This window comes from Coenobita brevimanus, unplaced genomic scaffold (assembly GCF_032717465.1).
Source record: "Coenobita brevimanus isolate Jiangsu-jjx unplaced genomic scaffold, ASM3271746v2 jjx.HiC_scaffold_1995, whole genome shotgun sequence".
Taxonomy (NCBI): Eukaryota; Metazoa; Arthropoda; class Malacostraca; order Decapoda; family Coenobitidae; genus Coenobita; species Coenobita brevimanus.
This window is the reverse complement of record NW_027642881.1, coordinates 45,001-53,707: the sequence shown is the minus strand read 5'-3', so window position 1 is coordinate 53,707 and position 8,707 is coordinate 45,001. Positions and strand designations below refer to the sequence as shown.

At 56.7% G+C, this 8,707-nt stretch overlaps 3 non-coding genes across 3 annotated transcripts in view; all 3 read left to right on the top strand.

Annotated features, from left to right (window-relative positions):
• Window positions 1–525: 525 nt before the first annotated feature.
• LOC145389760 (small subunit ribosomal RNA) lies at window positions 526–2,408 on the top strand. The gene has a single exon (XR_013895527.1). It is a non-coding gene; the product is annotated as a small subunit ribosomal RNA (ribosomal RNA).
• Window positions 2,409–3,458: 1,050 nt separating this feature from the next.
• LOC145389759 (5.8S ribosomal RNA) lies at window positions 3,459–3,614 on the top strand. The gene has a single exon (XR_013895526.1). It is a non-coding gene; the product is annotated as a 5.8S ribosomal RNA (ribosomal RNA).
• A 2,588-nt stretch (window positions 3,615–6,202) lies between these two features.
• The window catches only part of LOC145389756 (large subunit ribosomal RNA), a 6,422-nt gene continuing 3,917 nt past the window's right edge, over window positions 6,203–8,707 (top strand). Inside the window, exon 1 of the ribosomal RNA XR_013895523.1 lies at window positions 6,203–8,707. This exon is cut by the window's right edge and continues 3,917 nt beyond it. This is a non-coding gene — a ribosomal RNA (large subunit ribosomal RNA).

The window sequence follows — 8,707 nt, the reverse complement described above, 5'->3', positions numbered from 1 at the left end:
TGCCTAGGGTGTGCAGACCTGAGGGACTCTCTCTACGGGGAAACCCACGAATAGAGAGAATGCCCAGCTACAGGTGAGAGGGCAGGCAGCGGGAGAAGAAGAAGGTCCACTTCTGCTGCTGAATGTGCCCTTGTCATGGGAGTCTGTGGTGGTGGTGGCTGAGGAGAAGCCATCCTCATCATCAGCTCCTGCCTGATATCGAATGCCATTGCGGGAGGGCTCACTTGACTCCTGTGTGAGGTCTTGGCCCCCCATGGCTGTTGTGTCTTACAGTGAATTGGACCAGTGAGTGAGTGAGCGAGCAGAGAGGGCCGCCACTACTACTCTAATTAGGCGCAGGCTGTGAGGGGAGAGTATTGTGTGCTGGGGTGGTGTTGCATGCTGGTTGTACTGCAGGTGATGACGACGAAATGTTTGTCACAAGTGCTGCATCAACAACGACAACGGCAGAAGCAACTGGTACCACAGACACAGGCACCCCCAACCAGCCTAGGCGCAAATCCAAGCTATTACTCCGTATATAGCTACCTGGTTGATCCTGCCAGTAGTCATATGCTTGTCTCAAAGATTAAGCCATGCATGTGTAAGTACAAGCCTATGCAAGGTAAAACCGCGAATGGCTCATTAAAACAGCTATGTTTCATTGGATCTGTACCCAATTACTTGGATAACTGTGGTAATTCTAGAGCTAATACATGCACACAGAGTCCCTGACCGAGAGGGAAGGGCGCTTTTATTAGTTTAAAACCGGTCGGCGGATCTCGGTCCGTAACCTGCCTGTGGTGAATCTGGATAACTTTGAGCTGAGCGCACAGTCTCCGCACTGGCGCCGCATCTTTCAAGTGTCTGCCTTATCAGCTTTCGATTGTAGGTTATGCGCCTACAATGGCTATAACGGGTAACGGGGAATCAGGGTTCGATTCCGGAGAGGGAGCCTGAGAAACGGCTACCACATCCAAGGAAGGCAGCAGGCACGCAAATTACCCACTCCCGGCCTGGGGAGGTAGTGACGAAAAATAACGATGTGAGACTCATCCGAGGCCTCACAATCGGAATGAGTACACTTTAAATCCTTTAACGAGGATCTATTGGAGGGCAAGTCTGGTGCCAGCAGCCGCGGTAATTCCAGCTCCAATAGCGTATATTAAAGTTGTTGCGGTTAAAAAGCTCGTAGTTGGACTACAGTTCCGGACTGACGGTACACCTCCCGGTGTCTACTGTCACGCTCCGAACAGCCTGGTATTTAACAGTCCAGGCCCCGCTGGCTCGCCCGGGGTGCTCTTCATCGAGTGTCCCGAGTGGCTGGCAAGTTTACTTTGAAAAAATTAGAGTGCTCAGAGCAGGCTACATGAATGGCCTAAATGTCTATGCATGGAATAATGGAATAGGACCTCGGTTCTATTTTGTCGGTTTTCCTCGGAACCCGAGGTAATGACTAATAGAAACAGGCGGGGGCATTCGTATTGCGACGCTAGAGGTGAAATTCTTGGACCGTCGCAGGACGAACTACTGCGAAAGCATTTGCCAAGGATGTTTTCATTAATCAAGAACGAAAGTTAGAGGTTCGAAGGCGATCAGATACCGCCCTAGTTCTAACCATAAACGATGCTGACCAGCGATCCGTTGGCGTTATTCCCATGACCCAGCGGGCAGCTTCCGGGAAACCAAAGTCTTTGAGTTCCGGGGGAAGTATGGTTGCAAAGCTGAAACTTAAAGGAATTGACGGAAGGGCACCACCAGGAGTGGAGCCTGCGGCTTAATTTGACTCAACACGGGAAATCTCACCAGGCCCGGACACCGGAAGGATTGACAGATTGAGAGCTCTTTCTCGATTCGGTGGGTGGTGGTGCATGGCCGTTCTTAGTTGGTGGAGCGATTTGTCTGGTTAATTCCGATAACGAACGAGACTCTGGCCTATTAACTAGTCGACGGATCTCCATTAATTGGTGTCCAGTTCGCAACTTCTTCTTAGAGGGATAAGTGGCAATTCTAGCTGCACGAGATTGAGCAATAACAGGTCTGTGATGCCCTTAGATGTTCTGGGCCGCACGCGCGCTACACTGAAGGGATCAGCGTGTTTTCCCCCTCCGAGAGGAGCGGGTAACCCGTTCAAACCCCTTCATGATAGGGATTGGGGCTTGCAATTGTTTCCCATGAACGAGGAATTCCCAGTAAGCGCAAGTCATCAGCTTGCGTTGATTACGTCCCTGCCCTTTGTACACACCGCCCGTCGCTACTACCGATTGAATGATTTAGTGAGGACTTTGGACTGGCGCCCTTGGATGCCTTGCTTCCCTTCACTGGGAGTGGGTGCCTCGGGCTGACGGAAAGATGTCCAAACTTGATCATTTAGAGGAAGTAAAAGTCGTAACAAGGTTTCCGTAGGTGAACCTGCGGAAGGATCATTACCAGTTGGATGGATGGAAGGAAGGACTCCTCCTCCCACTCCTAATAACAACAACTATACTTCATTGAGGGTTGCCTTGGGAGGAGATGATGGTGGTTCATTCACATCAGACTCGGCAAGCACACCCCCGTGATGGCAGAAGAGGGAAAAAAAGAGAGAGAGAGAGAGAGAGAGAGAGAGAGAGAGAGAGAGAGAGATACAGAGAGAGGATGTGTGGAGAGATGTAGGAGGTCGAAGGACAGAAGACACAGTGCCAAAGTAACTGGCTCCTGGTCGTCCGCCTCCTCCTCCTCCTCCTCCTCCTCCTCCTCCTCCTCCTCCTCTCCTCGTTCTTGCCATCAGTTCCCCCCCCCCTACTGTGCGTTCCCGGCACCCAACAGCATACCCTACTCCCTAAATAGAGCAAAGGGAGAAGGAAGACCAACAGCCCTTCTCGAGCACCCAGCGCACACATGCATATACACACGTATCTGTATTATCCTCCTGCTGCTGCTGCTCTCCTTGTCCTCCTCCTGAGGATTCCCATCCCCCTGCTGCTGCTGCTGCTGCTGCTGCTGCTGCTGGTGCAGAGGTAAGATGGGATGAGAGGGGGAGGGAGAGAGAGAGGATGGGTGTCAATAAAGCACCGTGCTAAGGGGAAGGAGAAGGAAGAGCAAGCCCATCTCGAACGTCAGCTAATGATGATGTGGGCTGCTGTACTTGTTACTATGGAGGCAGAGGCCCACCTCCTATGACACTAGTATCATGTGCCACCCTCTGCCGGCGCGCGCGCTCTCTCTCTACGTCTCCCACCGTTGGTTGGGCGAGTAGCCAGCAGAGGCAGCCAGAGCCGGAGAAAGGTGGCGTCGGTTGATACGTCTGGTGGTGTCGGTCCCTATTCCTAGTGACGAGAGAGGAAAAGCCTGGTCGGGTGCATCCCGCAGGCAGCACGAAACCTCTTCTACCAAGGTCAGCCGTGAGTGACACCTCACTGGCTCTGTCTGGAAACCTAAGAATTGTGCGACATGGACCTGGCAAGTCCGAGATCGCTTCTTCTCCCAAACTGTGACACAACTCTTAACGGGGGATCACTTGGCTCGTGGGTCGATGAAGACCGCAGCGAACTGCGAGTCGGTATGTGATACGCATTTTCAGATACATCGACAAGTCGAACGCACATTGCGGTGGCTTGCCCCGTAGGGTAGCCGCCACTCCTGGACGAGGGTCATACAAGGCCTCTAACAACACGCTGGTGAGAACCGGCAATGGGCTAACTAGCCGCGAGAGGGGCGACTTGGGGCTACGTCAACAATTGACTGTCTTTCGGGCAGAGCCCCAAGGAGCCGACAAGACATTCCTCTCAGCCTTGGGGATTCGCAGTGCCGCCCCCACCGGGCTCTGCTGCGTTCCTTCAAAACCAACCCATTGATATAACCTGTCACTGGGGAGGGCGTCGTCGTCGTTGTCCTTGTGTGTCCGTGCAGGCATGCATGGTGACGGTCGGCCCCACCCTCCCCATCAAGCAAGGGACTGAACACTGGGAGATCTGTAAGGCGATTTAAAGAAGCTCTCAGGGGGCCGAACAGTGTTCTGGAGAGGCTGGGGTGTAGCACCGGGACTACCGTTTCATTTCCACACCGTCCACTCTTCTCCTACCCAGGGGTAGAGGAGACGCGGTGCTCGACATTGTGACTAAAACAAGTCGGTGCACCGCCGGAGGTGGAGTCAAGGTGGGACTTGGAAAGGAACCAAGGTGAGGCAGGCAGGCAGGAAGGAAGGAAGGCAGGCAGGTGGGACAGAGGATGCAGTTTGACCTGTCTTCTTCCCGCTCTCCTCCTCCTCCCCCTGCTCTTGCTCTCACCTCCTTTGTCCCAAGTGACGCACAGCCCGACATGGTTCATTTTTTCCTCTCTTCTGTGCCGTCGGAGTGCTCATCATGGGGTCTCCGACAGAAGGGACGAAGGGTGCTCTGCGGCCTACTACCACCACCAGTACTGAGGTCTGCTCTGTGGAGTCGAGGAGCAACATGTTACCTTGACGAGGGTGGTCCTGTGGTGGGTGGGTGGGTGGGTCCGTGGAGAGGGGATGCTGTAGTGAGTGGATCACTGTCCTGCTGACCCTGTGCTGCTGCTGCTGCTGCTCCTGCTGCTGCTGCTGCTGCTGTTGTCTTTGGCTGGCCCCAGGCCAGTCTGGTCGACAGTAATGGGACTGATTGGTCCCGATAGCTCAGTCAGATGGTCAGTCAGTGTGTCAGTCACCCCTTGTGTAACCGGGTGGGAACTCGGCTCCGAGGAGGAGCAAGAAGAGTTAGCCGGGTACACGTGCACACCCTTATCGTCGTCCGAGGAGCCCGTGGCTCTCGTTTGGCGGCACAGGAGCAAGAGACGAATGACCGGGCGTGCGCGCTCCACTGACCCCGAGAACGGTAGTGGAACGGGAAGTGGACAGGTAGAGGCAGGTGGAGAAGTTGGCCGCGAAGGTAGTCTGTTTTGGGTTATAGAATATACCCGGCCGACCTTTGCTGTGCTCTCTCCCTTCTGTGCTCGTCCCTTTGACTTGAGTGATGGGTGATAAGAAAGACAACCAAGGGCCTCCGGGACCCACTGCAATCCGCCCTCCCCCCCCCCTCCCTCCCTGCGCCTCCTCACCGCAAAAGCAGCTGCCGCCAGCGTGCCAATGACCACCGTAGTCGGCGGCAGGCAGGGGCTGCTGCTGCTGCTGCTGCTGCAGCAGGCGGTGGGGAGAGCCTCGGGTCCGCTCGGGTCTGAATCGAACCGTGGCGGTCCCCGAGGAACGGCGTGCGTGGCGCGCCGCCGGGGGCTGGGGGTGGTGTACGGGAAGGCTAGAGGCAAGAGAAGTGGAAAGGGTGGTAACAACGCTGCAGCAGCCTGCTGCTGCTGCTGCTTATGCTGTTGTGCGTGTCAGACGGCTGCCTGATGCATCCCTCACTCCTTGCTTCTGTCGGTCCACAGAGAACCGACACCTACCAGTACTTGGCATTTGCAAGGGTCTGGTTGTCGCGTTGGCCAAGTCAGTGAGCAGACTGCCGGCTCCTCCCCTCTCGCCCCTCGTCGTGGGGGGGGAGAGAAGAAGAAGGAGGAGGAGGAGGAGAACTCGTTTCTCCTTGTCCCGCACTGCTCATTGGCGGTCACCAACAAGCCTTTTGAAGTGGCCCTCGTTGCCAACTGCAGCGCCCGGAGAGGAGGAGGAGGAGGAGGCTTCTTGTTCTCCTCCTTTCTCTAGAGGAACTGCAGGAGGAGGACTCAACGAGGGCCCGGCGGAGGCGCCAGATGTTCGCCGTTGTCGTGACGGCCTGGAGTAGCCCGCACGCAGAGGCCCGAGCTCCTTGAGGGTCCCGAGTAGTGTGGGTGAAACTTGAAGTCTGGCTGACGTGAGGAGTCGTGCGTGCCCGATGATGATGGGGATCGGGCAAGGCGCTTCCTCGATGATTGTTGTACGTACTGGGGGCGGGGAAGCCCTGACAACACGAACGAGCTTGTGGAAGCTGGTTGCTGCCGGTACAAGTGGTGGTGGTGTCGGTAAGTGTCGGGTGAGAAAAGCAGTTAGTTGATTTGCTGCTGCTGGTGCCGGTGCTGCTGCTTTAGATGCCTTCTTCACGCAGGCGGCAGCAGCAGCATTGAGCCCCAAAAGAGAAGCAGCAGCAGCAGCAGCTGCCCACCCTACCGAGAAGAAGTACTTTGGAACGAGCAGTGCCATAGTAGTACCGATGCCACCGGAGAGCCACAAAGCAACAGCAAAGTGTAGTTAGTGGAGGGTGTTACCTTGCCAGTACCAAACAATAATCACTCTTGGTCACGACCTCGTCCCAGGAGAGATCACCCGCCAAATTTAAGCATATTAATAAGCGGAGGAAAAGAAACCAACAGGGATTCCCTTAGTAAGGGCGACTGAACCGGGAAGAGCCCAGCGCATAACCTCGAACCCTCACTGAGGCGTCCTCGAGGGGTGTTGCGTTTCAGAGGGTCCAGCACGCCGACCATTCTCGCCTAAGTCTCGTTTGAAAGCGGCTCATTACCCAAGGAGGGTGATAGGCCCGTATGGCGACTCACCCGTGAGGGATACCTTGGTCGGCGGAAAGGGCTTTTCTGTAGAGTCAGGTTGCTTGAAACTGCAGCCTAAAGCAGGTGGTAAACTCCATCTAAGGCTAAATATGACCACGAGACCGATAGCGAACAAGTACCGTGAGGGAAAGTTGAAAAGAACTTTGAAGAGAGAGTTCAATAGTACGTGAAACCGTTAAGAGCCTAAACGGGTGGAACTCGTAGATCGAAATGAGGGGATTCAGCTCGATGGCGTCGGCTGGGCCGAGAGGTCCGCCTGGTAAGTGACGCCCGCGCGTTCGGCGTTCGCGCCGGCGCGGGCCCGCCTCCGGTTTCTCACGCCGGCGCCGGAGGGCGTATTTCTCCTCGAAGTAGATTGCCGCAGCCATTGCCGGGGACGTCGAAGGCCCGGGCGGATTGGTACCTCGCCGTGCCCCCTTCTGCCGCCCTTCCCCTCCTCGGGGGAGGTAGCGGGGCTGGGCGGGCGGCGGGGGAAACCCCGGTGACAAAATACCCTGACTGCCCTGCGATGGTTTAATGAGTGGCGAGGGGGCCGCTTTTTGAGGGTCGCGGGAGTGCCCGCGACCGTGCGGTCTCCCTCTGCGGTAATGGCTAAGTCGGTGGACCACCCGCCCCGTCTTGAAACACGGACCAAGGAGTTCAACATGTGTGCGAGTCATTGGGTGCACTAAACCCAGAGGCGAAATGAAAGTGAGACACTGCGGGGGGCCTCGCCCCTCCCCTCTCCTCCTCCGACTCTTCCCCCCCTGTCCTGTTCTTCTTCTCCCGAAGGAGGCTGCGGCGGGGCCCAGGGCAGGTCGGCTGGCTGGCGGGGAGGCGGCCGGGGTCTCCTGGGGCTGATCCCTCGGCCACGCAGCACGCCCGGCTCCCTTGGAAGGGGCGACGAGGGGGTGAGTCCCTTTCCCTCCTCTCCTCCGACCTCGGTTTTGGCGTCCGGCGGCGTGCGGTGGCCCTCGCCCGAGTGCTCCGGGGCGCACGCGGCGGCGGTCGTCGTCGTCCTCCTCTCTGAGGGGGCGCGCGGCCGCCGCGCCCAACGCGTGGACACGCTCTCCGGTGTCGGGGGGGCGCAAGCCCGGGACTTGCCGTATCGGCCCTCCGCGGAGGGGCGGGCTCGGGGGGGCGGATACCCGCCTCCCTCCCGTTTTCCACCTGCGGCAGGTGCCGGCAAGTACCTTGAGCAGATATGTTGAGACCCGAAAGATGGTGAACTATGCCTGGCCAGGATGAAGCCAGAGGAAACTCTGGTGGAGGTCCGGAGCGATTCTGACGTGCAAATCGATCGTCAGAGCTGGGTATAGGGGCGAAAGACTAATCGAACCATCTAGTAGCTGGTTCCCTCCGAAGTTTCCCTCAGGATAGCTGGCACTCGTACATGAGTTTCATCCGGTAAAGCGAATGATTAGAGGTCTTGGGGACGAAACGTCCTCAACCTATTCTCAAACTTTAAATGGGTGAGTGTCTGGGCTTTCTTGAAAGACGGGGCGCGGCGGCCTTCCAAAAGCCGCTGGCGCCGCCGTCCACGACTGAAGCTCCAGAGCCAAATCACTGAGTGCCTAGTGGGCCAATTTTGGTAAGCAGAACTGGCGCTGTGGGATGAACCAAATGTCGAGTTAAGGGGCCTAAATGAATGCTCATAGAACCCAAGAAAGGTGTTGGTTGCTATAGACAGCAGGACGGTGGCCATGGAAGTTGGAATCCGCTAAGGAGTGTGTAACAACTCACCTGCCGAAGCAACTAGCCCTTAAAATGGTATGGCGCTCAAGCATTCTCCCGATACTCGACCGCCGGTGGCACAACAGGCTTCGCCACGCAAGTCTTTAAGCCCCGGTGAGTAGGAGGGCGCGGTGGTGAGCGTTGAAGGTTTCGGCGTGAGCCGGACTGGAGCCGCCACTGGTGCAGATCTTGGTGGTAGTAGCAACTAATCGAGAGAGACTCCCTTGTAGGCCGATGTGGAGAAGGGTTCCATGTGAACATCAATTGGACATGGATCAGTCGCTCCTGAGCCCAAGGCTAACGCCTTGTACCACGTCGAGCGGTAACGGCTTCAGACGACCAGCCAGTTCCAAGCAGCGCAGCTGGCGATCTCCCCCCCCCTCCATAGGCGCATTCATTCCCGTCTTTCCAATTGATGACTGACGGTGACGAACGCCACAAGCAGCTGGAGAAACAGCCGAGAAGGGCCAAAAGCAGCAGCAGCAGCTTGAAGAAGCAGCACCAGAGGCGAAGAAGCACAGAGGGC